At 40.1% G+C, this 27,900-nt stretch overlaps 1 protein-coding gene across 7 annotated transcripts in view; it reads right to left on the bottom strand.

Annotated features, from left to right (window-relative positions):
- The window catches only part of SOX5 (SRY-box transcription factor 5), a 644,424-nt gene that overhangs the window by 613,614 nt on the left and 2,910 nt on the right, over positions 1 to 27,900 (bottom strand). Inside the window, exon 1 of one of the 7 annotated variants that reach the window (XM_068655023.1) lies at positions 17,301 to 17,684. The exons of the other annotated variants lie outside the window; for them this stretch is intronic. The gene's annotated coding sequence lies outside the window, so the exon portion shown is untranslated. Of the gene's footprint in view, positions 1 to 17,300; positions 17,685 to 27,900 lie in introns of those variants that run through there. 7 annotated transcript variants of the gene reach the window in all.

Here is a 27,900-nt window from a genome sequence, read left to right as displayed (position 1 = left end):
AGGTTTAGGTGCAGGTGAGAAAGGGGAAAGAAAAAAAAAAAAAAACAAAACTTGTGACTATTTAAAGTATTAACTTCCAGCACAGCAACTTGCAGAATATGTGTGCTTCTGAGGATGATTAATATTACCAGCAGCAACAAGGGGGCATGAAAAAGAGGGGGGAAGAAAAGAATGGAAGCAGTGTCAACTACAAAAATCTAGCATGAAATTGAGTCATCTGAAGTTGTTATCAAGTACATTAGACTTTGAAATCATTAATGTTTAGTGTATACATTTCTGGAATAAAAAGCACATACAAACAGTAAAAATAATTTCTGAGTACCAGCTCAGGTCAGTAGCTGTATACTACCTGTAGCTGGCTAGACCTGAGCTGAAAGATTAGAATGTGGAAAACTAGAGGTATATGTGGCACAGAAGGACATACCAACAAAACAGGGGAGACAATGAAATGTATGTTGGTGAGGTGAAGAAGGCTGAATCATCAGAATAGATGTGATAGAAACTCACATGTGATGTCAACAGGGAAGAGTGATGCCCAGGGAAGAAGAGTTTTTTTCAACTGTGACCTGAAGGAAGTTAACCCCTTAACTTCCTTCAAAAATTGGATCCTTTATTTCTTCTTTTGCAGAGCTGCTGCAAAATTTTAATTATCTGCCGTCATCCCAAGGTAAATTTGATGGGATATTTAGAAAATAATAATAATAGGCCTGACTGAACACTATTTTTACAGTTATGATTCCATGAATTTGCCTCACAAATTGGGCCGTTGGTCTGAGAGACCAATTAAAATATTGAATAAGTCTAAACATAGTGGCAAAAACTGTCAAGTTCCACACGGATCTGGAAAAGCAGAAGTAAAAACTAGACAAAATGTTGAGCACTCCTCTTCCACATTGGCTCCACCATTGCCCACCCCCAACCTACTCACCCTACCCTGATTCTGCTGAGCTCTGTGTAAGGCACATATCTCCAGTCTGCCCAGGATTACAAGGATGCAAAGAAGCTGCAAGAAGAAACTCACAGCTGGGTTTTATCAACATCTTTTTTATGGTTTTATCAACCAAGGGATGTCCCCTTCACCTGCTGCTGTGACCTCAGTTCCTCACATGATGCTTGCTCCCAGCCCCACTGCTCCTGCTACCAATGCAGCCAACGCAGGGCACCCCCAGGCACCTCCCAAAGGTGAAGGTCATGGCTAGACTTTTTTTTTTAAGATATTCGCATTCAAGCCATTTAACAATATTTTACTGTAGGATAGATTATTATTCCCCAGCTAAGAAACACAAGGACTTGGATGCAGGTTTCCTTCCCTCAAACATTTTTGCCATATTAGAACAAGCTGTGGGTACAGCATGCTCCTGTCAATAGGGCCACATACAAAACACAGCACTTTCCTGTAAGAATTTGACTTTGAAAGCAGTCATTAAATCATTAGACTTTAAATAAAAAGGAAGTACACGTTTTTTCTTCAATCATGACTTACTGAAATGAATTTTCACACAGCTTATCCACCGGTGACACATTCTGGCCCAAACACTGTTTTGTGCGAATAATGATAAAAGGAACAACAGCAGCAGAACTTCTCAGTGACCCCTCTTTACTTGTGGTTTAGAAAAAACCAGCGCACAATCTTGCAGCTACACAGGTGGGGATCTGAGGCAATGAAATTGTCGGTGCCAGCATTATTTTGAAGCCAGCTGCCATCACGAAGATCTGAGACAAAATGCAAGTGGTGCTGCCTTCATAGGAATCCATACATTTGTCACTTCTCACTTGCTACAACTATGCATACTGCACTCACCTACATGGTGCAAGGTAATGGATAAAACATGAAATCAAAGTTACACAGTTGTTTGCATCCTACCAAAGCACGGTATCTGAAAATACCCTGCACGATGGCAAAGAAAGGGTGAGTAAGGCAGTTCGGGTTCAGACAGATACCCAAATCAACAGCTGAGTTCTAGCTCATGAGTTGTCCCACGCATTGCAAGATGACCGCTCACATACTGAAAGCTGGCCGTCTGTTTTAGCCTGACTATAACCCAGTCATACCTGGTATATTAAAATCGACTGGAACCATATGTGGTCAAGACTCACTCGTCAGGACCGACTGTTCCAGTGATGTATAATATTCACACTAATACTTCATCCGCTTTCAAAAACAAACAAAAATTCTTTTCAGCTTTCCCTTGTTTAGTAACAGTCAGTGCTTATGCTAAATTTAAGACAGACCAGAAAAAAAAAAAAAAAAAAAGACTATCTATCAGCCAGATTTGACTTTTAATGGTAAACTTCTTGTCTTGAAAATGTAAAAAGAGCCTTGAACTGCAGCAATATGCCTCGTTTTTGTTTTGGTTTGCGTGATACTTTTTAAGTGATAAAACTACTTTTTTTTTTTACTTTTTTTGTTTTTTTAAATAATGCTCATTAAATCATTATGAAATATAATTGCGTAGTACCAAAAAGCTCTATACCTAACATAAGGTATCCACAGAGGAGTTAAATATTTTAGCTTATCTTCAGCTTACTACAAAAAGATTTTAACGTTTAGCTGATCTGTCCTTACATTTGATTGTTACCCACTGCGATGCACAGCAAGAAACACAGGTTTCCCTGTGCACAGGTTTCTGCTCTAAGGAACGCACCTCAGACTCTACCTTAACTCCTCTGCTGGCTTCAGAGAAATGCATGTGTGAAGTTGCTCTAATATCCTCAAAAGTCAACAGCCAATACAGAGGAATATGAGCCTCATCACTTTAAGGCTTTAGCTCCAACATTTTTAGTGTGGTTTTTGTTTTAATTGGGCATTTTGGTTTAAATCCTACTTTCTGACTGATGATTTTTTCGATTAATGCAACTCATTTTCAGCTTGGTATTTTGCCTAGTTCCCTTCAAATTGAAGCAATTATAGAAAAAATTAAGTGCTCCAATAATTTTAAACCTCTCTACACTCTGCAATATTATCAGTGTACTTCACTTTTTTTTTAAAGGTGCAAGCTCTTCAGAAGTGCTTACTATTCAAGCACGCACAGTCTATGAACTGATTAAATATTATCAGACGATTTAAAATCTTTACGAGAGCTTTGGCTTTCCAACATTGAAAGCAAAAGCTGTGCTAAACTCGGATGATGCTATGACATGGTATGCTCCAAACAAAAGAAATACCAAAATTATTTTCAAAAAAATGCAATCTCAGGCTTCATATATACAACAGCAGAAAAAAATAGCCTCTTCCCATTTGAAGGACGAACTCTTTCTTCTCAGATCATGAGCCAGAGAACTTAGGCCAAAGTCCTGCCAGACATATGTGTAGACCACTGCATGCAAAGCCTCATTGACTTCCATGCTGTTTCAAGAGCAGCCATAAAGGTCTTTCTGTTGCAAAACAATCTGCACAGCTGGGGCTTTAAGGAATGCATATTTCACTTTGAAATACAAAACAAAACCCAAAATGGACCACAGATAGACAGAAGCACTCACCTGAGGGAACGCAAACGTTTGACATGACTACCACCTTTGCCATACGGCAGCCAAACTTCTGCTGCTCTTCTTATACCAGGAGCTCACATATATGATGAAATGAGCAGGAAGTTATCTCATTTTACAGACTTAAATGGTATCTTAAAGAGTCCACTTTTATAAATCTGCTGTATTTAATCATAATTTCACTGCTCTTTTCATGTACAGATTTCAGAGTAGATAAGGATTTTAGAGTAGATATAAAGGTGAAAACCTACACACATAAACCTTATTATTTCTTTCCAATAGAAGAAACTAAGGCAAAGAGTGAGCTTGTTTCAGCTAGTAATGTTAAAAGACTATAAACCAAAGAAATACACACAACATACATAAATGAAATCAATGCTTTTAGTGCAAGGCTCAGCTTCTTCCCATACGTAACACCACATCTATAATTTCAAAAGATACTGTATTCTATATGATGGGACATGACTTCTGAACACTAGCATTACTGCATCCTCTAGTTTATCTGTATGAAGGCTATCCCTCACATGATTTTTTGAACCACCCAGTTAAAATCAACAACATAACTAAAACACAACAGATTCCTGCCAATGCTGAATATTTATTACTACTTCCTTAAAGAGAGGGCAAAAAAGCAACACAGGTTATCTTTCTTTTGTGTGTGTGCGCTAAATACCACAAGAGCAGTTTGTAGGCTCAAGGGTAAATTTTTGATTGCTCAACAAATGCCATTACATTCCACACAGATTTCTCCTGATTGACCTAAAAAGCAATCCCCTGGAGATGGGGCAAAGGCTGATCACTCTAATCAGCGTTTTGTCCCACAAACCACATTTTTTTCCCCACGTGCCACAAGAACACCACTCTACTGCAGTATGGGAGTACATGTACCATCAGATGGATGAGTTCTGCAGAGCTAACTTCTGACCGCCTCAGTCACCTAGCTATGAATTCTCCAAATTTAAATACACCACTCGTTCCTTAAATCAAAATACTTTTAAAATCAGCACTCCTACTGTTAAACAATTACTATGTCTTTCAATACATATTTAACGAATAGCCTGAAATAGGAAAATACAAGGGATGGCAAGAGAGGAAGGGAGAGATTAAAATTCAGCATTTTCAGACTCATATTTTGTATACCAATTCTCAAAACTGTTTTCCCTTGCTTTGCTCTTTGGAATCATCTTCCAACCTTGACCTTAGCTGAGTGGAAGAGATTAGCCTAGAGTGCTAGGACAAGTTAAGTCTTAGGTTTAAATAGCCCTTCCACACACGTACATATTGGCAATTTTGCTAATCAGTGTCATACATACAGATCAAGGAAGACCAGACATCACAGTGCAAAGGCTTCACTGTGGAACAGCCTACTAAAATGCTTTAGGGGAAGATGCATTCTACATCCCATGCCAAATGCATGAACTTTTGAGAGGTGTCAGGCTTCGGGAGAACAACAAAATGAATCCAAAGGGAAAAATTCCATTTACAGCAAATCAGGAGCTCATCAGTGGGACTGTGCTGGATTTTCTTGTGTCAGATAAGGGTGGACTTTACTGATTATTTCCTCTGGGAAGGAAAGATGCTCAAAGTAATAGCATCATACAAAAATCAAGTCAAATCTGTAACATTAATTGAGAGCAGTCCCAAGACCCACAGCTGCCCCCAAAGTCCTTCTGGCAGTTATTGTGGTTTCACAACCACAACTTATCTTTCTTACGTGCTATTTTCTCTTCCTTGATCTGTGCAAGACCCACAAAAATATCAGGGAAAACAATGAAACTGCCTGTGCACTAGGGACAGGATTTTAAAAAAAGCACTTAACATCAGTCTCATTCTGCTCCCATTGACGTCAGCCGTAAAATTCCCATTGCCTTCCTGGAAGCCAAGAGATGCCATTGCTGATCACTTTTGAAAATAGCAGTCCAAGAGCGGTCAAATGCAAGAAGACAGCAAAACAATAGATTTTTATTTTCCCTCCTGCTGCTCCTAATTACAGTTTTATTTAACTGTACCCCATTATCTGCATGTTATTTCAGGGAAGGGGTCCCCAAGACCACATAGAGAGATAAAGTCCCAAAATCTGAGCAGGTATGCTCAAACTGATGCTACCTCTCCAACTCATCTTTTTTCATTTAGCCTTCAGCTGTAAGGGTGCATGTGTGTACACGGTTTACTTAGTTCACTTCCTATTTTACTCTTGCACTGAGGTGCCCTGATCGTCCCCACTGCACAAAACCTGGTTTTCTCCTTGGCTTTCTTCTGGAAAAAACTGCAAGGTCCCCTCCAAGGAGAAACTGTCTGGCAGGAGACGTGTATGCATGCAAGAGAAAGAGTATGTCTACATGTAATGCCAAATTTGGCTCATTCAGTCTTTCTGGCAGACCTCTCATCCTCAAACACCCACAAACCAAAACCCAGAATGCGAAACACACATACTCAGTGCTATGTTATGGAAAAATCACCCCACCCCTCAAGCCTGCCGCGCTATCTGCTCAGTATTTCCATCATTTCGAATTCAAAGCCCACAGAAGTAATTACAAATGTGATGCAGAACCGTCCCAGGGACCAAGACAAAATACAGGCCCAGAGCTTTGCAATACAGTTGTGGCTGGTTCAATGCAGAAAGTGTTAGCAGAGCTATGTCAGCCCTTAAATGCTGCTGTGAGGGGCAGGGTTGTCTGCCTGGCGCAGCCCATGCAGGACTCCAAGCACAGACAGCTGCAGATGGAGCTGCGGTGTTGATTTGGCAAGGTCTAGTCAATAATTACACCTGGTGGTAAGAGGAGCACCGTGACAACCTAGCGCAAAACAGAGCAAAATAACTCTTAACCACACATATGAAACAACAGCCCAAGTGGATACTGAACATTTTAACTGATGTTTTAGATAGCGGTCTTATTTATCCCTCCAGCTCTCCCACAACCCCAAAGACATATAGCTTTACTAATGAAGGTATTTGGTAATATTTTAACTAGCCATCTCAATGTTCTGCCCGAGTCCTCAACTACCTCAAATGGCAGCTCTAACATGACGGCAGGATGAGAACGAAACAACACATAGGCATACATTCTAACCCCATGAAGCAGCCTTTTAAGAAGGAAGAAAAGGTGGTTTAACATTTTAAATCACCACACATGCCTTGACTGGATCCAGTTATGAAGAAGACATGAAGATGGCTAAGGAACAAATGCAAGAATTTCAGCTGGCAATGGAGCTGAGCACATCATGTCTGACGTGTGGACCTCCGGATCCACAGAGCTCAGCTGCAGTTGGGCCTAGCCAGGACAACAGAAATGCTCAGAAAGGCACACAATGACTTAGCAAAAACAGAACAAAGAATGCAAGTGCCAGTATCAATGGACTCTTCTTGAAATAAAGCACTCAAATAAATCCCAAGGTTCAGAGAATACATTGGTCATATACACATGAATCCACTGAAACCTCATGCTTGCTTTTACAAGACCAAGGCATTTCTTTCCCTTCAGAATTAATTTCGGACGAAGAAGCCTGGGCAGACCTAATTTTGGAAACCTTTTTTTTTTTTTTTTTTTTGGAGTAATTAACAGCTGACATTAAGAACTGACTTCTAAGCCAGCTCTTAATGTTGACTTTTCAATTTACTTGCACAAAGTTTACTTCGCTGAGACAAATCCTTAGTTCATGTGTATGCACCAACAAGAAAAGGCTCAGACCCAGAATCATAGTGTGGAAAGATCTTGCTGAAGCTAGGAGTAATGTGGATGATAATAATGGTTATAAGACAGAACTGCAGCTTCTGTCATGTACTAATCTCTGTAGTTAGTCAAATGATCAGAGCCTCTTTCACACTGCACTGCAGTTCCTCACAGGTTCTCTCACAGAATCATTTAGGTTGGAAAAGACCTCAAAGATCACCAAGTCCAACCATTAACCTAGCACTGCCAAGTCTACCACTAAACCGTGTCCCTAAGCACCTTTTAAACCCAGGGATGGGGACTCAGCCACTTCCCTGGGAAGCCTGTTCCAGTGCTTCACAACTCTTCCAGTGAAGATTTTTTTCCTAAAGTCCAACCTAAAACTCCCCTGGCGCAACTGGAGGCCATTTCGCCTTGTACTGTGGTTGTTGCTTGGGAGAAAAGATGGAATTTTTGCTCATCTTTGGGAACACAAAGAACTAACTGTCATCCAGGCCTTTTTTTTTCCTCATACTGACAGCTCAAATAAAGTCATTTTATTTAGCACTAGACCATTGACATCCAAAAAAAAAAAAAGGTAAAAAAAAAAAACAACTAAGGGCTAAGAAATCATTGTAATAAGTTCTTTTACAATAGATTTTGCTTCTTCTCTCTCTTCCCTTTCCCTAAAAACAGGTAAAAGAGTGTTTGGAGACATCACACGCTATTTATATGCATTATTATTTTATGGAATTTTTCAAGGTGTTAATTGAAAGTTTTAATGAATGTTAATCATCTGTCATTTTCATTGGCAATCTCTGCTCTGCCATATGCTTAACTTTTACACCTGTACAGATTTTCCAACCAGTTCTTTTAAATTGTTTTACTTTTCTAGTGTAGTATTAGTATTAATATTTAGGAAACAAGCCAGCTGCAACCAAGACTGCAATTGTCTGCAGTTTATTTACTCCGTATAATCCCTAGTTCTGGTGAACTACAGGAATACATCATCGCCACACCAGCACTAGTTTGAAAATATTTCTAGTAACTCAGTACGTAATGGCGATGTTGGACAGATAGCCATGAAGACAAAAATACTACACTGCAGGGCAGGTATAGCATTCATAACCTCTGTGTAAACCTCCCAATATGCTGTCCTAATTTTTGCTCCTTGCCTTCCTCCTGACTCTCACTTCTACATTAACAACTGGCAGTCGATGAAAACTCCAGCAGTCACGTTTCAGCTCTGTTCTTTTTAAGTAATGTGGAGATTTGTTTCTGAAGGGACTGGGCTGAGGAAGTGCAAGCACGCAAGTTATGAGTTCTATTTTTGACTTGACTGCAAGTATTCTGTGTGAACCAAGTCACCCTCAGCACACATGGCACACATTTAAAATGGACATACCTACCAGGCTCCTCAGCTTTTACCCTTTTCAACAAGGTTCTCAACCCCCTTTTCAGTAAAGAGGGATGATCTTCAAAAGAGGACTACAACTCCTCTTCTTGAACATTTTAATCAACGATAATATAATATGAATATTTATTATCAAGATTTAGTATTAAAATAACACTGACATGAATGAATTTAGCTCTGTTCTCCCATCTTTGCTTTTTCCTCTGTTGCTACAAAAACAGTTTGAACATTAAGATGCAGCACTAAGAACAGAGCAGCACCACTGTTGTAAAACTAGCAAAAGTGAGGAAACAGTGCAAAGCGAGTTCGGGGTTTTAAAATCAGGAACAAATAGCAAGGCAGGCTACTGTATGTCTTGTTAATTGGTCTGAGGATGAGATGCAACAAAGGTAAAGGAACAGCCTGGCAACAAGTTCTAGCATGAATTCAAGCTTCACCAGCAATCACCAGAAAACAAAACAGCCATTTGGTGGTATTATTCCTAGGAGAAACTTGTATATGCACACCACAAACATCAGAAAATGTTATGGAAACTCAGAACATAGAAGATGATGCCTTGTCCACACTGGGAGGTAAACAGTTCTGGCTGAGTATGGCTATGGCTGATTTCTGAAGCTGTTGTAAGGAAGGAGACAGCAAAAAAGAGAAAGGTCTCTGCTCCTTGACCTCCTGACCATACAAACAATGAAGCAATGACCAGTGATGAACAGTGCACTTTTCAAAGACACGGGTCTTCAGAACCAGTCAAAGCTGCTAAGCAATGCTCAGTACAGAAATTTGTGCAAATCTCCTCTTCAACAAAATTTTGGGAAAAAAAAATATTCTTTTGATAATTCTACCTAAGTAGAAAGAAAAATCTGATAATGCCATCTTCCCTAAAATGCAATACAATGTTCTCAGCATTCCCATGCTCCCAACTCTACTATATGGGGACCATGGATGTAAAAGACACAGTCTCACCTTTTTTTCTTATTTAGAAAAAAATTTTTCTTATCTTATGGGATATTATGCATCCCATGAAGCACCACAAGGTGAAATATCTTTTGTGTGTGGGAGGAGCACAAAACCTAAGAGTCTTCATGGCTCCTTTTAATCATGTATTCCAGGAAGCTCCAGGGTTGCAAATACCCATGAACTTTTTCTATTGTCTTGGAATCCCTGGTGTTTTCCTTAAAGCCTGAACTCTTGTGATCATATGAATATCTCAGCTTCTTTTCTAAAGCACTGAATCTTATTGTTGCAAAGTTATAGATCCTGAACAGAAAACCAGGGCTAATAAAAGAGAAATCAGATTTTACTATTTTTAAAACCCTATGATGTGTGAGTGTTCTGAGAGTAGATTTTTTAACACTAGGGATGGACAGAAATACTATGCAGATGATTTTGGACAAAGGACAGACAATGCCAAGAGAACAAAGCACAGAACAATGTCAGCTAACTGGAAAGTCTGTCTTTCCTACTGAAGAGCCGATTCAGAAGTAAAAACACAACCTTTCCATCTGTACAGTGGAATAACAATATGGTAGGTAACACACTAAAACCCCCTTAAAATCTATCCATTCAAATCACTACTTGTATAGTATAATTATTAATAATGGTAACACAGTCCTTGAGGATTCTTGAGTTACAACCTGGTATAGAGGTACTCTGTTAGGCAAGGTACTATCACGAAGGCACAGAGATTAGTAGAGGAAAAGAAAATTCTGCTCATCTTACCATCCCTTGTGAGTCCAGCTAATGTACAGTGCTCATTTCTTATGTACCCTAGTTCCTATTTAAACAGCCGTTCATTGAAGAAAGACTGTTTAAAATCATTTAGAAAGATAAAACTACCTATTGCAAATATTAAATAAAACTGCTAGGAGTTTCCTAGAAATTTTGCAAAACAGTAGGTAGCAAGTTCTTTATTTTCCACATCATAAGCCTAATAACACTAACAAAAACATACTCATTGCACTACTGCACATGTTACAGTATGAATTTAGATTGCTCAGGAGAAAAGTACAAGGAGCAGAATCACAGAATGCTCTGGAGACTGTGGTGTCATACACACAGAGTTGTAGCCTGAACTGAGATGGACTAAAAGGCATGTTCTACTCACTCTCCAGAAGCAGCTTTCACAGCATCAGAAATGGCAATGAACTTACATTTGCTGATATGCAGATGGTATTCATGAGAACAATAAAAAAAAAATGCCAGTTCAGCTTATATATATAGCATATTTGCCAATCTGAAAGGGGTATTTTTTCAAGCGTTACTTATGTTCCTGTTTCCTTGATTTGCAATAGGAAAAAATGTTCTCGCTGGTCTCAGACTCTGATGTCCAGCTAATGAGATTGACCGACAACGTAAGTGTTGTAAGTATGCACCAGAAACCAAAGTAATAATCTTTTTCTTTTTTTTTTTTTTTTTTTTTGCATGTATTAGTTTGGGTTTTATGCTGGAGCTTTCCAGGTGCAGCAAGAAGGAAAGGGTGCAGCAGACAAGTGCCAGGGCAGCAGCAGGAGCTGGGGAGGAGATGGAACAGGAGAAAACATGGAAGAGCTCAGAATTCAAGGGAGGTAACAAAAAACTTCAGCACTAGGCTAAGGGAAAACTGAATCTCAATTTCCTAACTGCTTTCTTTCCTGTCCCTGCCCCATGCATGCAACAGCAACTAAGATGGAAAGGCTTTGCTCTACTGGACAGAAAACTACCTTACGGTGGTTCCATCAGTGTTTGCTCTCAAAGCAGTACAGCTGCTGCTGCCTCTGCAACGACTACTCTCACTTTGTATCGCCATACCCCAAGTAGGATTCCACTCTACCACATCTTGTATAAGAGAAAACAAGAAATGTTTCGCTTCTATGCTTCAGACTTAAACATCTTGAACTGTCAATTGCTATGTAAGCAAAACGAACAAGTAACAGCAATGGCATGCTGCAAAACACATTTATAAACAAATTTAAAATTCTCAATTCAATTGTGAAAACTTCTGATCCAAAACCGGTCATCTCTTTTGAACAAAAAGGCAATGAAATGTGTATACTTAAGATGTTATTTCACCAAGCGCTCGACAGCCACTTTTGGACTGAAAGATAACATGTTCCCATCAAACTCTCTATTGTTTCTTCGGGGAATGTATGCACGAATGCTGCCTAAAGGTAAACAGGAAGAACTACTGGAAAAAAGTAAATATAAATAGTCCTTAAGATTTTGAAATCGTTTCATACCAACTTCCTGACTGTACTTTGCCAAAACACTCACCTGTGTTTAGCCTATGATGAAAAACCATTTCAATCTTACATGACAGCGCGACTGCTTGTTTTAATTATTTTGATAAGCATTGGCTTTTTATCAAGCATTACAACATTTGGATAAAAGAATTTACACAAAAAGTCACTTGATGTCCTTCGTTACTCTGTATTTAGGGTTGAGAAACTACTTTTGCCATTTCAGGCCAGGACCCTAAGACAAAGACATCACCATCTACTTTTAATTTATTATTATTTTTTGTCATCTGCAGAACTGTAGCACTTCCATGAAAAAGAAAAGGGATCAAAGGCTTACATTATAATTCCTACTTCTCCCTGACTTCACTCTTTGGACCTATAAGAAATCCAGTGTTCCTGCAAGAACAGTATTTCCCAAAGGAACAATCTCTATCAGCAGTGACAGGGCACTGAAAGAGTAAATCTAAGTAGACAGTTACTACAGGGGACTTTAAGGAGTACAATTTCTAGTATTTCTGTGCAATAGATGGGGAAACTAAGGCAGATATATGCTAAGGAACATATCTGGGCTACTCAGTGCATCTGTGGTAAAGCTGAGACCAGACCAATAACCATGATGTAACAGCAGCTGAAGAAAAGAGAAGAGCTCCAACAATACAGATGACAGGAAGAGAATTAATTTTCTGATGTGGTGTTTTGTTGACTCTTTTGTCTTGTCATGTACAGCAGAAATAATGTTTGTAGGATTAGAGTAAACTCACAGCAAATGACACTTACTGTTAAGCACCTCAGCTTCAATTTGGTGTTTCATCACCTGCCAACCTTCTACATCAAAAATGGAATTTGTATGTATTCGAAACAAACAAAAAAAAAAAGTATCAGCCCAGAATTTAAAACACCTCTTAAATATGTTAGAAAAGTACATTTAAAATGTCACTGAAGCTAAAGAGAGGAAAAAAACTGCCCATTGCTGATATGCAATAATTAATTTTCATTAGGGTTCTTATTATGCATTAGTTTTTATGGAGTGACAAAACACAACTGCATGGTATTGTTTAAACACATTTTCTGCATATTCCAGAAGAGTAAAGGCTGCAAATATGTGTAAAGGATAATACACAAAATGTAGCTAAATGTATTCTATATTATGGATCCATAATACAGAATGCAAATGATTCTGACTAAGCATTCACAGGAGACAGTCTTTAGGGTGCATGCTGTGAATGTATATTATGAATAATGCATAAAACTTGGCTAAATCTTAATGAGTCCATTGACATCCTATGGGGTCCACAGGAGCCTCAGATCCCAAAGCATGTCAGTGGCATATTGCTCTCCCTCCCCCACTTCAATAAAAAAACAAAAAAAAAAAACAAAAAAAAACAAAAAAAAACACTTTAAACAAAGGAAATTAAAAAGAAAAACCCTTAGCTCTGATTTAACTCCCTTATGACAGGAAATTCAGAGACGGTCACGATCTCTGACTCCTTTCACCCTATTACACCTACATGCCCCACATTAAACTAGTGCTGTGCGTGATGTTTCCAGACTCTTGCATCAGGTGTGGGACACAATTTTACGCCACTTTCCCAAATCAATATACGAAGGGGCTTCTCTGCACACCGAGAAAAGGGGATAAGAGGTGTCAAGCATCCCAATTATATTTTGTCCCCATTCTACTCTCCTAATCCCCAGATGCTTAAAGTGCAATAATTAACGTATAAGGAAACTGCAGAACACATGGGGGGAAAAACACACATACAGTTTACTAGTCAGAGCAATGCCACAGAAATGCACATGCTAGAGGACATTGGCAATGGGTGCAATTGTGAGGACCAAAGAATGTGACCCAAGAGAAGCGCCTGGTATTTATAGCTTGTAAGCATAAAAATGCAGTACGAAAAAATTTCCACATCCTGATTGAAAATGTAAGGTTGTACCATTCTGAGCGTACAAGTATACCATATTCACTAGGAAAAAAAAAAGTGTTGGCATCGAGCCCCAGCTCCACTTAGAAGTGTGAAGATAGTTTTTGTGTGTCATGCGCTTGGAAATAAATTAGTAGATTTTTCCTGTGGTACAAATATGAAGAAAAATAACTGATTAAGTTCTTGTTTATTTAGGGTTATAAGTCTTCGAAACTGTACAAATGGCAATTAATTAATTCTTGCAACACCCATGTGCGATGGTAAGTCTGTACATCCTTAAACACATGAAAACTGAGGAAGAAGGGGTCAAGAGACTTGCCCAGCATGCCAAAGCACTTCAGCAGCAGACCGGGGCTGCAGCTTGCACCCTCCACACTCTCCACCATGCACTCAATCCACTACACTCGGGGTGGCGAGCACTGGTTTTCTTAAGGACCACTTCTGTGCTCAGCCAGGCACCTGTGGGCCAAAGCCAATACAGCCCCTGCACATACAGTGCTGAAACCAACTGGATAAAGCCCACCAGGCAGGTGAAGCATTCTGCCTGTACCCACTAGCTGGCAAACCAGCTCCAACTTTTAGCACCTGAATCTGTCAGACTAAAACAAAGCAGAGCACTGGGAACTCCTTACTTCCAGAAACTGACCGAAGACGGTGGCTTCCCTGCTGGGAACTGCCCTCCTGCCAAAGCAGGACGTCAGGGAGAGGAGAAGGGGACAGACATGGGTGGGCTGGGCTAGAGCCAGGCTGCAAAGACAGACCTCCTCTAACCCAGGAGCATCTACACTGGCAGGAGGATGTAACAAAAGTTTGATGTAACAAAATTTTGTACAAAAAAAAAAAAAAGCAACTGCCAGGAAATTCTGAAACACAAGCATTTTTTAGGTTTTGTTAAAATCTTCCTTCTCCTCCCACATGCCTTTCCAATGGAAAATCAATACTAAGGGAGGCAGAAACTATCTGGTGTTCAGTAAGCATTTCTGATTAAAAAAAAAAAAAAAAATCTTCTTAAAATCTAGCTTTTGTTTTCCTTGTTTCTACTTCTTACAGCAAAGAAAAAAAAATCCAAACATAACTTTTGGTATGTGAAAATATTCAACAAACAAATTCTTGAGGAAAGCAACTGATGAAAACAGTTCAATTGGATCTGCAGTAGAATCTGGCATGAAATGTACACAGAGAGAGCAGGGACACATGCATGCCGATCTTTGAATGTAGCTGTCTGCGTGATGAAGCGTGAATACACAACCTCGTCTTACTCCATAACAATATTCTTTTCTTTTAATGACAGGTGACATTTTTGTGCAGTTACAAAATACAACCTTTTTTTTTTTTTGTTTTGTTTTCTTGTTGATGTGTAAATTTGCCTCCTATATGAAGACACACACACACACACAGATATATTCTAAAAAGAACAAAGGTCAGGCTTTCACAGGAACAATACTATCAAACTGTTTTACCTTTGCGACCCATCCTGCTACTATTTATACTTACTGCTAGAGATATCAGCAATTGTTTCTTTGCCCCCTCACCCCTCCCGGACACCAGGAGAATAACAGAGAACGAAGTCTCTCGGTAGCACTTTCCTTCTCAGCGGGAAGCTCAAGCGTTTGTGATATCCATTTTGATACAAACCTAAATTAGGCCTCTGGAAATAGGTAATGCATAAAAAGAAGCATTTTTGTGCCACACGATTATTATTATAGGTTACTGTTAACCCTTGGGAGATGGAGGTGAGTCCTGCAGCTCCCCACTGGGCTGAGTATTTGCTGAGAAATCACAAGCGTTGCCTAAGCAGATATTTCAGGTGTGCTCCATGATAAAGAGAACGATCCTGTTGACCCATCATATTCTGATAGCTAGTTTGAGTGTAAAAGCATTGCCAGTTAGACAAAAAGGATCAGCACAGCATGCATATGCTGCAACCCTCTTGTGCTAGGCTAAGATTTAAAATGGGCTGGATACAAGGACAACTGTGGAATTACTAAAGGTGGAGATCAAAAAAAAAAAAATCAGGATTATATCTGGGAACTTCCCACAACATGTTCTGTCTCTTAGCCCCCTAAAATTCTCTTGTATTGTTAAGTATCCACTTGGTCACGTATTAGTGAAAAAAAAAAACAAACACAAAGTTTAAAAAAGAAAAATAATACCAAAACCTTTAGTAGTTTGCAAGTTCTAAATCACTGCGAATGAAAGTACTGAGGCTGGAAACCTGCCTGATTTTATCCTAGCTTTACAATTGTGAATCATAGTTGTACAAATCAAAAATGAACTTTTTTCTTCAGAACTATCATCCCTGAAGTTAGAAGAATCGGCCCAGAATTCAGATTCAGCGAACCACACTACCTAAAGTACTAAAGCTACAACACCTCCTGTTGTGATAGAAGTCGGCCCAGCATTACTCATTGCTTGACTTACTTCCTTAGCAAAACGAGCCATACCGCAAATTCAATCTGTTATCTGCCTACACAATTTAATTCAAGATCAGTTTATCCTAAGTACTTCTTTTTCCTTCAAACATGCAGACTTCAAAGGGCTACAAACTGTGATCTTAAATGCAAAAGCAACTGCATGTCAGTAAGTTTTCCCTAAACTGAAATAAATATTTTACTAAACTATGGTCACTACTTGTTAAGCCTGAGAAAAGTGAGAACCTTGCTGTAACCTGGAAGACAAATCGGACCTCAGAGCCTCACATGTCCTCCCATGCAAATCCCCACATATCGCACACCTGCGTGGACACAGAGGGGAAACATTCCAGGAACTGCACGTGCTAGCAAGGCCGACTGAGGTTCTCCTAATACATTTTAACCTTTATAGCACCTCACCTGAAAAAGCCACACACTAAACAGCCACTACACACCAAAGAGGAAGCCCTGTGGGATAGGTGTCATTTAGTAGGCCGGTCTGACAACTGTACTGATGGCCAGAGTGTAAACCCTTGCGCCCACACATAAGCATCCATTCCCACAAACATACTCATATCAACAGCACAGTTTGCAGGAACTACAGTTTACTAACAGGAATAAGGAGCTTTCAGTTTGGCCTAAAGATTTGCCTATGGCCATGCAGAGGTGTGACGGAAAAAAAGGCAGAAGTCCCCACTGCTGCTTCTCCACTCCAGCCATTAGGTTTGGCATTGCTTTTCCTAGACAGCCCTCTTTGTTTTAGCTCTTCAGACATCTGTGCATTGCATTTGCCATGTTGTGCAAGCACGACTATTTCCTAAGAGATAAACAGAGATCACCAAGCTCACAACGCCTGACACAAACAGAATTCAGATTCAAGCTTTCCTAGGTAACTCAGACCCCGTCTTTTTCACTTCCAGATTTAAAGGGACCTCTGTAAGACATGAAGGGAAAAAAGAAGGAGATAATCGTCATAAAAGAATGGAAATGAAAAACCTCCCTCTCTCTCCCAAGCACTTTTTTGAAAACAGCTATTCAAATCATTCCTGCTTACAGACAGCCCCATTTCTGCAGCAATGGAAAAGCAATACAAGCTTTTTGTCATTCGATCCCCCCAAACATTTTGTAATTTCATGTGAGCAGGCTCCTGACTGGGCTCTTAGACAAAAGTTTGCCCACATGCCTTTTAAAGTACATACCTGATTTCGTCTTTGTCTGCTTAGTTCCTTTTGCAGCTGCATTGCCACGAAAATGTTCCTATACCCACTTTCCCCTGTCGTTTCTATGGTCTGCTCTGAAGTGGATTCATTGCTGGTTTTCGGCAGTTACATTTCTTCCTCAATTGATGCTTCTTTTTATTTATTCTGAAGTTTCCAGTGTAAAACAAACAAGAATACCACCTCTCTAAAATTACTACTATCCCACTGTCCTCCAATGTAACATTAACAAGAGGCAATATTCTCTAAAGCTATGAAGCATATACTGCCCTAAATTACATTGCAGTTGCTGCCCTGAGCTCGCACATTTTTGAATAGGAAGGCTCCCAGGGATCTCTCTCTCTGTTCTGACTGCATTTACTGCTTTAAAATATTTTTAACCCAGACACTGAAGTGCCAGCCTAGCAGCCCTTCATGCTAATCCTAGCCTGGGTGGCTGTTCTTAAGGGAAAGCATTCAAAAATTGTAGCAGTGCATCAACTTTGACCCTTTTCACTTAAAACATGAGACTTTTTTTTTAAGGGAAAAAAAAAAAATAGATTCCAGAGGGAATCACTGAACTCTGACCTGCTTAAAATTAGTTTTGTTTTAGTGCCTGCGTGGTGACTCAACAGGCCAATTTTCCAGACACTTAAGACTTTTCTGCTCCTGAAGATTCCAGTTCAAGTCCTGGACTCGCTCGCTGGGGTCGGATCAGAACACTTTGTTCCATGGCTTCAAGCAGCGAATTCCCAAATCACCCTACTCTTGCCAGATGCTGGCATGCTTGGTAATAAGTAGGGCTGTAACCAAGCTAATTATTTTTTCTAATCTGTGAAGAGGTTTGCTTGCAATACATATGTTAGACTGAAAGAATTTCCCTTCAAAATTCAGCAGTCAAGAAATGTTTATATGGCTCTGATAAACATTTCATGATAAGCCAGATTCTTTCGGGGGGGAGGGGGAAGATGTGTACTTTGGTCTTAACAGTGCTGCAAATAATTCTCAAATAGGGTCTGGCTGAGAGTATCCATCTCACTGGGAGTAGCTGATTCGATTTTTTTTAATCTGTCACAGGCATTATGAACGCTAAATGAGTCACCATAGACTCCTATGCTGCAAAAAATAGCATCACAACGCTTCATTTGCTCTTCAACAGGACTGCAAGTATGGTGTCTGGTATCCAAAAGCCTTGTCAGTTAACAAATTTAAAAAATCCCAGGAAATGAAATCCCAACACAGTCTCAGCCCAAATTCCTGCAGTAAGTTAACACTGTCCAGCAAAGTAAAGCTGACCTAGGAACAATAATTGTCTTCAGTCAGAGCACAACTGTTCTATTTAACCTTGTCCTCAATGCTATTGCATGTATTTCATACGTATCATCAAAGGATCTCAAACTATTTAACAAACAACCTCAGAAATGTCCTGTAAAGTGAGAGAGTACTATTATCTCCATTTACAGGTAGCAAGGAATTAAAGAAAAAATGTTGCTACAAAACTTTGGCCACAAGGCAATAAAGAGCCAGACCCAGAAACAGAACCAAGGTGCTGGTCCATATTAAATGGCATCTGTTACATTTCTATCCCTGCTTCACAGTGATTATGGAAAGAAAAGCTTTGCCAACATCTATAATCACTTATTTGACAGCTGCTAACCCAATGAACATGAAAGCAATTTATACACAGTGCCCTAATCTTCCTGAATTTGATCATGTATGAACACAGCCCTTGTACTTGTTCCAGTATCATTTTGGGTTTTTCTCGGTAAGAATGTAGTTTTCTTCCTTTTTCGGAAAGAAAACAAGCCACTAAAAGACAGAGTTTTAACACAGAGCCATCAATATGCTGTTCTTACAAATACAAAAAATGTAAAACAGTAATAACACAAACAGTGATGCATACTGTTCTGTGTCAACAAAATGACTTTGTCTTATGCCCAGAAAGCTATCTTTCAGCATCTACAAGAAAACTCCCAAGACAGACAGGCCTGGCCTTACACCCTAAAAGATAACCAGTCAGGGCAACCAAGGAGAAAGGAAATTCCAAACAGAAAATAACATCGCTTTCTGAGCATCCTCCACATCTTCAACGTCAAGATCCACATGCCTCTGGTAATCGCAGTTGCCACAGGACCTTGAAAACATGGAGCTAGGTTAAAAGCTGTGAGCCTACTGCACTAAAAGCAAACCTGCAGAAATGTATTAAATGGTAGTGTCAAATGTGAAGAATTTCCAGCGACAAGCTGGGTAATACCATTGCTCGGTAGTCCATGACAGATGGCTGACAGTGTGGTTCCTCTGGCTGAGAAAACCTACCAGAGAACCTCTGGAGTATCTCCACCAGAGAGCCTGCCGAGGGTGGAACATGAGTATGCTATTACGAATTACCACCCTGCCTTCACAAAGGAGAACTGTCACTGGATTTAAACAATGTGAGATAACTAGGTTGCTCATCACCTGGAAAAATTATGTTGCTCAGAGCTTTTTGGATACAATAGCAAAGGTGAAGAAGGCTTTCTTCACCTCCTACGCAGCCTGGGCTCAAGTCTGCAAAAAAATATTTGAGCCGCAGTCAGACTCTATGTCAGACTTTTGCCAGCTGAGCTCCCTCTCACTTCCTCAGTTTCAGGTCATCTGAATACCTTGACAACCTGTGAGGATAAATCAAGCACAGAAGGTGTTTAGGAACTAAACATACACGTCAAGCGTTTCTATAAAACCTACATGAATTTATATCAAAGTATCCCAAATTCCAAATCCTTGAAAATGTATCACACTGTTTGGAAATGGTGGGCAGTGACTTAAAACACAGCCACACTGGTTATAAGGAATAAAAGGAGATGGAGTGAATCTAGGAGGAAAGCGGGGGAAAATGAACATACTGACATTTTTTCTTCTGGAAGGCCGATAAGTTATGTGCATCTTCCACTCACTGGTGCTCATCTGATCATGGTCCACCCTTTGAGTACCTCTGATCTTAAAAAAGGAAGCTGCACAGCAACATATTAATACCAGAAATTGCTGATCTCAAGGCCAGAAGGGATTACCATCATGATCTCCCAGTCAAGCCTCCTGCCTGACAGAAGCCACAGAGCCTCACCCAGCAACTGCTGCAACACGTCCGTACCTTCAGATATAGCATAAATACAGCCAGGAACCCACACAATGCCCATGCTGGGATGTAGCCTCCAGTCCTCATCTTGTAGTGAGCCCATTTGTGTCTGCAGACATTCTGGCCTCCCGCCTGCCTGTCCTCCCTCAGCCTCAGCTGCTCAGGACCAAGGTACTGGCAGCCAGGTGAGCAGACGGGTGGCCTAGCGCTGTTACCACAGATGACATCTGGCTCTGCCACCAGAGAGAATGCACTGTATCGCTATTTGGAAACTGCTCGTGGTGACTGATTGTTTTTTAAGAAATTATTTACACCGACTCTTTGATCCTTCTCAGCACTAGCAAAACTGAAGCTCCGATTCGGTGGAGGACGTAGAGCGTGTGCCAAATTTTAAGCACAGAAGGAGGCCCGTTGGCTACAGCAGGACTCCAGTGCTTAAAGTCAGGCACATACATAACTACGTCAGGGCCAAAATCCTTGAACAGCCATAAAAATGCATCCAAGGCCTGCGCTTTGCTTCTGGAAACTTTATTCTCACTTTACATATAGTCAAAACCTGACAAGAGCTCACTGTCGGATTATGCAGGAAATCTGCAAGTTTCACCAAGGTGTGATCTTATGCTTTTTCACACATTATTGTATCATGCCGCGCCAGAACACTAACGTATGCACAGTTCTAAAATAGCTTGCATTATTACAGCACAGCATTGAGAACTGTACTGAAAATCCAGCAAGCAGACCTCCAGAGATTTGCTCCTCAGTCACTTGCAAACAGATAAGGGGTCACAATTGCCTTTCTTACCAAGAAGGAAAAAAAAAGAAGAAATAAACCAACACCAACTCAGTATTCCAAAGCCTTTTTCCCCATTTCTCTCTCTTTTAGATGAAACTGTCAATTGTCAGATTTGTCTTTGGTCATGTTGGGGTGGGAGAGTGGGATTTAATAACATTTAACTGACTTGCTATCAAGAAGGAAACATATTTTTCTTCTCTCAAATTTGAAACCGACACTTTCTTTTTTTTTTTTTTTCTGTTGGCCTACTTTCTTTTAAGTTGCTTTTCAATTATTTATGAAAATGCAATAATGCATTACTTTGCTGTGCAAATGTTTAGAAGAAGGAGATAGTGTCTTTCAAGTGAAAAAAACACACATGCTTATATAGGGGTTTATTTAAAAGCACTTTGCAGGTGATACTTTATAAAAAGCAACACACTTTCATTTCCCCCCACACAGGCATGCCCATTTTCTTTAAAGGGCGTATTTCATTCAATTAAAAAACGTCCGCAGCTCCACAGAAACACCCCGCTTGTTCTCCAAAGCAGGAGACGGTGAAGAGAGCTGGAAGAAACAAAAGCTCCAAATGGGAAACTGCGCAGGGGGCTGAACCGAATCCTATTAAGACACTGAAAAGACTCAACACTTTCTGAATAGCAAAAAGAGGGCAAAATCTCATACCTCTAGATAAAGGAAATTAATAGCAAAACTCCCAGCATTTTACTTGCATTTTTTTAATTTTTTTTTTGAAACAGCTTTTTTTTTTTTTTTTTTTAACAGCTGTGTTCCCAAGCCCATTAAACACCAGTGAAGATTGCTGAACTTCCTTCCGCTCCTCTGGAAGTCCCACGTGGACATACACTCAAGCGGATGTACCTTTGGAAGGGTCACCACCTCTGGGTTTTAGCATCAATGGATAAAATAAATGGCAAAGTCTGTTCTGATGGCAGTGGGCACAGAACCAAGGCCCATAATGCTTATCTCCCATGTCTTACACTTCACTTTCACATTGGCAAACACTGGCCTAGCAGGAGGAGTCATCCCTGTTACACTCAACTGTGAGATGGAAGTTCTTGCTCTGCGATATATATCGGCAGAGGGAGCCATGAAGGACTGGTCTCCCTAGGTTAAATCTAGCTTTTGGATGTACCTTATAAATATTCATATTATCGTCCCGGTATCAAATCAGGAAGACCAGAAAGCATTAAAAAACAAACGTTGCTATATTTAATAGCAACGTAACACAAACTGAAATACAATCAGAGAAAGAAGACACACCAGAACAAACCAAAAGCTTCCTGGAGAGGTTGTGACACCTCCATCCCTGAAGGTTTTTAAGCCTCAGCTTACGCAAAGCCCTGTCTGGCCTGATCTGCTGCTGGCACCAATCCTGCTCTATTACAGTGGCCACACCAGGTTGCCACCTGAGTTCCAACCTGACCAACATCCCTAGTGTTATGAAAGAAAACAAAACTGTGCAAAGAATTACAGGAACCAATCTCTGCTACTAGCAACAACTAAACTGCCTTCAACACCATTTCTCACAACAGGAGTCATCCATGTAAATTTTGCAGTCTTTGGAGCTTTTGAAGAACTCCTCTAACAAACACTTGACACAGTCCACAGGCTTTCAGAACAGGCAAGTAATGTTTCAAAAGGCAGGTAACTCGGGAAAACAACTTTTTTCTTTTTTCCCTTCAGCAGGGTGACTTCTTTACCTGAATCACCCTGAAGGCCAACAGGGCACTGTCCATGCTACCTTCAAAAACAGGACTTTGGCTGCATTGAAATCTCGCTTTCCTAACTGAGCACCGGGCTTATACAAATACTCACATTTTGCTGAATTTAAATGAACTAAGTCACATTCCTGAAATTAAGCCCACACTTACATATTGATCTTCAACAGGGCAGCAGAATACACTTCTCCATTCTGAGTGAATTATCAGTGAATCGTGAAGACACAAAGACACAGAGACACAGAGCACCTTAGGCTTAGAAGGAGCAAAACTTAAGGGTTGTGATAAAGCTAATTTCAAGAAGCTGTATGGTTATACAAGTAAATATTTTCCTTCTTCTTATACATAAAAACACAGAGTTTAAAACTAAGGAAAGCAATTAAAAATATACTGTATGGATTCCTAAAACTTTGCACTACTGTGCCACAGTATTACTCTTCCCAATAGCCTCTTACTGCTACTTCTTTATGCTATAATTGCATGCATTGAAGAGGTGCTTAGGTGTGGAACTGCTGCTGCTATTCGCAGTGTTTTGCCCACAGTGGAGCACCTAACCTCCAATATACTTTTAAAGATTATAGTCTCCTGGTTTCTCCATTTCTCCCCCATTTCAGCTTGATGCTTCTGACTAGGAACCACTTTCCTTACCAGCACAATGCATTAGTTATTAGAACAACAGGGGAACAGGTGGTACAGAAAGTGCAAGACTATGTCCTTCTCCTCCCCTGCCCCAGTTCTTTTCACAAAAACACATATGTTGGTATCATGCCTCACATGAAGAGAAACATCAGCCTAATGGCATTTGGTGGCTGGGGCGGGAAGTAAGCATCCAACTAATTTAAAGTTCCCAAGCACACATTTTAAACATGCTAGTGGTCTACCATGGGTGTGCTTACAGAACCACATCTGCAGGCGTAGGGGCCCGATGGCGTACACATCCAGACCCCCTCCCCAGCTGGCGAGGGGCTGCCGCAACCCCAGCTCCAGCTGATGCTGCTGGTGCACCACACACATTTTCCAGCACTGCTTCCCCTGCTACACTTCCCTGGCGGGGAGAGCCTTTCAGCTTCCAGAACTGTCAATTGCCTTTCCGAAGCACTAAATTCACACGTACGTATTTGTACATATTCATCAGCATTTACTCATTTGTAATCTCTCATGAGAATTAATATCATTCCTCCACAGCCACAAAACTTCCATCAGCCCATCCACACTGTTACTTACCTACGGCAACCCTGTTTATAGGAATGCCTCATTACATTTAATTTCAGGTTTCAACTGGAAACTGTTTTGCAGAAGTGACAAGTACTTCAGTAATTTCTGCTCCAGCTCTGCCTTTTCTGACTGCCGGCAGAAGGCATGAAACCGATGTCAGCAACAGGTTTCAGGGAGAACAACAAAGCTCTCCCTACACTTCTGCGTACTGACTGAGTAATCCAGGCATGATTTGCAGACCTGAGCTAATTAACTGCCCTAAATTTGTTAATCTCAGCCACAATGAACTTAATGCACCTTGGTACCACTAAACAAACTCTTGTTCACAGGGATCAGAACAAATCATTTATTTTGCTCAGAACCAGACTGTCCTGCTTCTGGCAGCCATCTGCATATAATTGCAAACATAAAACCAGTCTGAAGTACAGAAAAGAGCTCACTCATAATAAATACACACTTCTCCCACATTTGAATTTGTATAAAAGAGTATTGCATTAACACACTCACTTTTCTGTGACTGCATAAACTTATATATATTTTACACACACTTTGTAGCAGACACATTCAATTTATTACTAAATGGAAGCGTAATCGACGCGTATATTTCATTTCTTCTTATTTTTTATGCATTTGCCTCTATTTTGGTCATGAAAAACATGATCTTTAATACCATGACACATGCAAAATTATCATTTCAGTGAAAATATGTTTGCAGTTTACTGGAGGTACATGTAAGGAAGGCATGCAGAATGGCCACAGCAGCTGTCCTTGCCCGGAACCTTACTGTCCCCAGGCTCCTTTCCAGAGTCAGCAGAGGAGATGATCCATCTGATTGTGATTTGGTGGATGAATCACTGCTACGGAACAGGTATTTTCTCAGTGTTTTTAAAGAATTCTTTAATATGTAAGTCAGTAGCTGCCTTAATTCGGGCTGTTCATAAATCACTTGAAAACCATTCCTTTTCTAATTTTCTTCTTGTTTTTAATGGTTTCTGAATTTTTCTCAGTATAAATCTGTTCCATTAGGACTAATGTCCTACTAAAGGTCAGTTGTAACATTAAAATGGTGTTGCAAGCTAAGAAAACCAACTCTCCCATCCACCAAAGACAACTAACATAGCCCTGTAACATGTATTTTGCCTTTTTTTTTTTAAACAGACTGTAAAATTAACTTTTAGATCTTTATTAAGTAAATATTTAATTGGTTAGCTGAGGATTACAACTGTGTCCCCCAGCCCTTTTCATTAAACTGAAAGCTTACTCATATACAATGATTTTACTGCAGTGTAAAAGGTAGACTTCATATTCCTAGTTTAGAAATTGAAACAGTTTAATTAAATAGACAGACTGCTACAAAACACAGCATGGCACTCAGTTGAATCTAAACCTGTTGAACTCACTTACTCACTTACAGAAACTGAAGACACGGCAAACCGTATTTACATCTGTTTGACAGCCAGCTCAAGGCTTCTGAGCAGCACAAGCAAAACTCAGTTTTGCCCCCTCTCCTCAAAGATGTGGACAAAGCAGCTTCTCAGAGCAAGCAGAGCCGTCATTGCTCTATCAGTAGCCTATTCACCTTGTCCCACCAGTTCTCCTGTTATTGAGGTTTAAAAATTACATTTGGTTTTGAATTAAATTAAATGAAATACATTAAAATCACAGCCACTACCAAAATACCTTAAAGGCAATTTTTTACTAATAGCCCAGCATACCTTAAGCATTTCCCTGGGAACTGACCAGCAAAAGCAAGTACCCTACATAGCAAATCTATGCCTCCTGACTAAGACGTCAGCTTTCCCAAGACCTTTTAGACTCATTTCAAGTAGAACCTGGACCACCCTGCCAAAGACCAGGAGACTTCAAATTGAAATTGCTTCCCCCAAGGGATGTGGTTTTATTTGGGCCATGTTCTGTAAAACTCTGTGATCCTCATGGAATGTATAAAATATCATAAAATTGCACTGGGCAGTTGAGGCTGCTCAATTTCTCTGAGGACACACTCGCAAACTAAAAAAGACAGGTTTAAGTGTTCTGTGTCCTTTATCAGACTAATGGAGTTTTAATACAGTATAGACATTCTACATGTATTTTAACTAAAACCATTCAAAGGATTGCATACTCATGCATAAAAGTATAATTTTAAATCATGCAAGATTTTTACTTGAGAAGATTGTACAGTAGTGAAGAATATTACCCTTACTATAAATAACTTTGACCTGCAGTTTTCGGGCAATTCATTTCCTTGAAATATAGGTAAATACTCTTCTCTTTTCAACAATAATCACAGAATACACTTTAGCTTTGTCACCACGATTTCTTTTTATTTAAAACAACAGGAAATGGGACAAGAAAATAAAAAAAAAAGACTCCTGTTAAAGGACAATTCACAGAAGGGTCTTTTAGCTGGCAATTGTCAGCACTGCTCAGGGCCAATGGATCAAATTTAAGTCTAAAAAGTGCTGATGGTTGTATGAGTCATCACAGTAGGAGCTGGTGCTCTGGGCCACTCAAGTTCAATTTTTGGTGTTACCATGGGGTGTAGGAGCTGGAATCTTGGTGAGCAAAGATTTGCTCGGTATTTGATGCACTGGGTAAAGTGGCATTCTTAAAATCACCAGCCTCCCAAGCAGCTAGTAAGCCAGCAGGAGGTTAGTAGGAAGAGAAAGTAATTGTCCTTTGTGCCTCTGAAAATAGCCAACATTAAAGGATCCTCTTATGTATTACCTGAGTCTCAATCTACGTTTGCAGCTCAAAGAGGAAGAAAGAGGCTGAAGAAGACAGAAAATAAAGCTGTTCGAAATATTAGAGAAGACCCTCCTCAAACTGTCATGAGGCATACAGTCTTCTCATCTGGAAATATGTGCCACTATAAACGATGTGTACTCTGCAAGCAGCAAAAAGCTGTTTGGACTTTACGTTTACGTTTGCAGAACATACTGGGTATGTGTTGTGTGTGTGCATCTACTACAATCTTGAAGATGCCTGAGACACAGAGGATGGTACTGCAAGAATGACAGTCTTACACTTTCCTACATGTCCACCAGTGGAGAAAGTGACACGCAAACTGAATCTGCTTTAAGAGCCAGTACACAAGCACTCTGAAATCCACTTTATCTGTAGCAGCCACTCTCCACAGAATGCCAATGAAGGAGTAATTGCATCATAACTAAATGTGGGATGTGAATGTAATGGTTTGGTCTTGACCTGAATTTTCTTATCTGTTACTGAATTTCACAAAGAGGAAACAGATCTTGCTTCAAACTCCCACAGTTCTACAGTTTGGTCACTGATCTGAAAGGAAGTTTTCCTCATCTGCTCTATGGACACCACAGAAAAGGAAGAAAACTCCCAAACACTCCCAGTGTTTCAACACCGCTGAGCACTGGTTCTTGCTTCAGCCCTAAATTAGTACACTGCTTAAACCAGATCTGGATCTGGATACCGGATCATGAATGACGAATTAGACCATCTCTAATGTCTTGAAGAAACGGGGAATATCAGCAAAACTGAGGCTACAAAGAAGAGTTTACAGTTCAGGAGACTCCACAGACTTCACAGGGGCCACTCCCACGGTGCAAGGCCCAGCTACCCGCTTACTTCACAAGCAACATTCCCACTGCCTTCGCCCGGTCAAGGAACATGTGAGGATCCTTATGCAGAAAACAGGGAAAAATCTTCTTTGCTAACAAGAAAAAAATCCTTGTAATAATAATACTAATCTATTTATAATGGTCAAAAAATATGACAGCTTACAACAGCGTC

Source organism: Anas acuta, chromosome 1 (assembly GCF_963932015.1).
Source record: "Anas acuta chromosome 1, bAnaAcu1.1, whole genome shotgun sequence".
Taxonomy (NCBI): Eukaryota; Metazoa; Chordata; class Aves; order Anseriformes; family Anatidae; genus Anas; species Anas acuta.
This window is presented reverse-complemented; position numbering and strand designations above follow the sequence as displayed.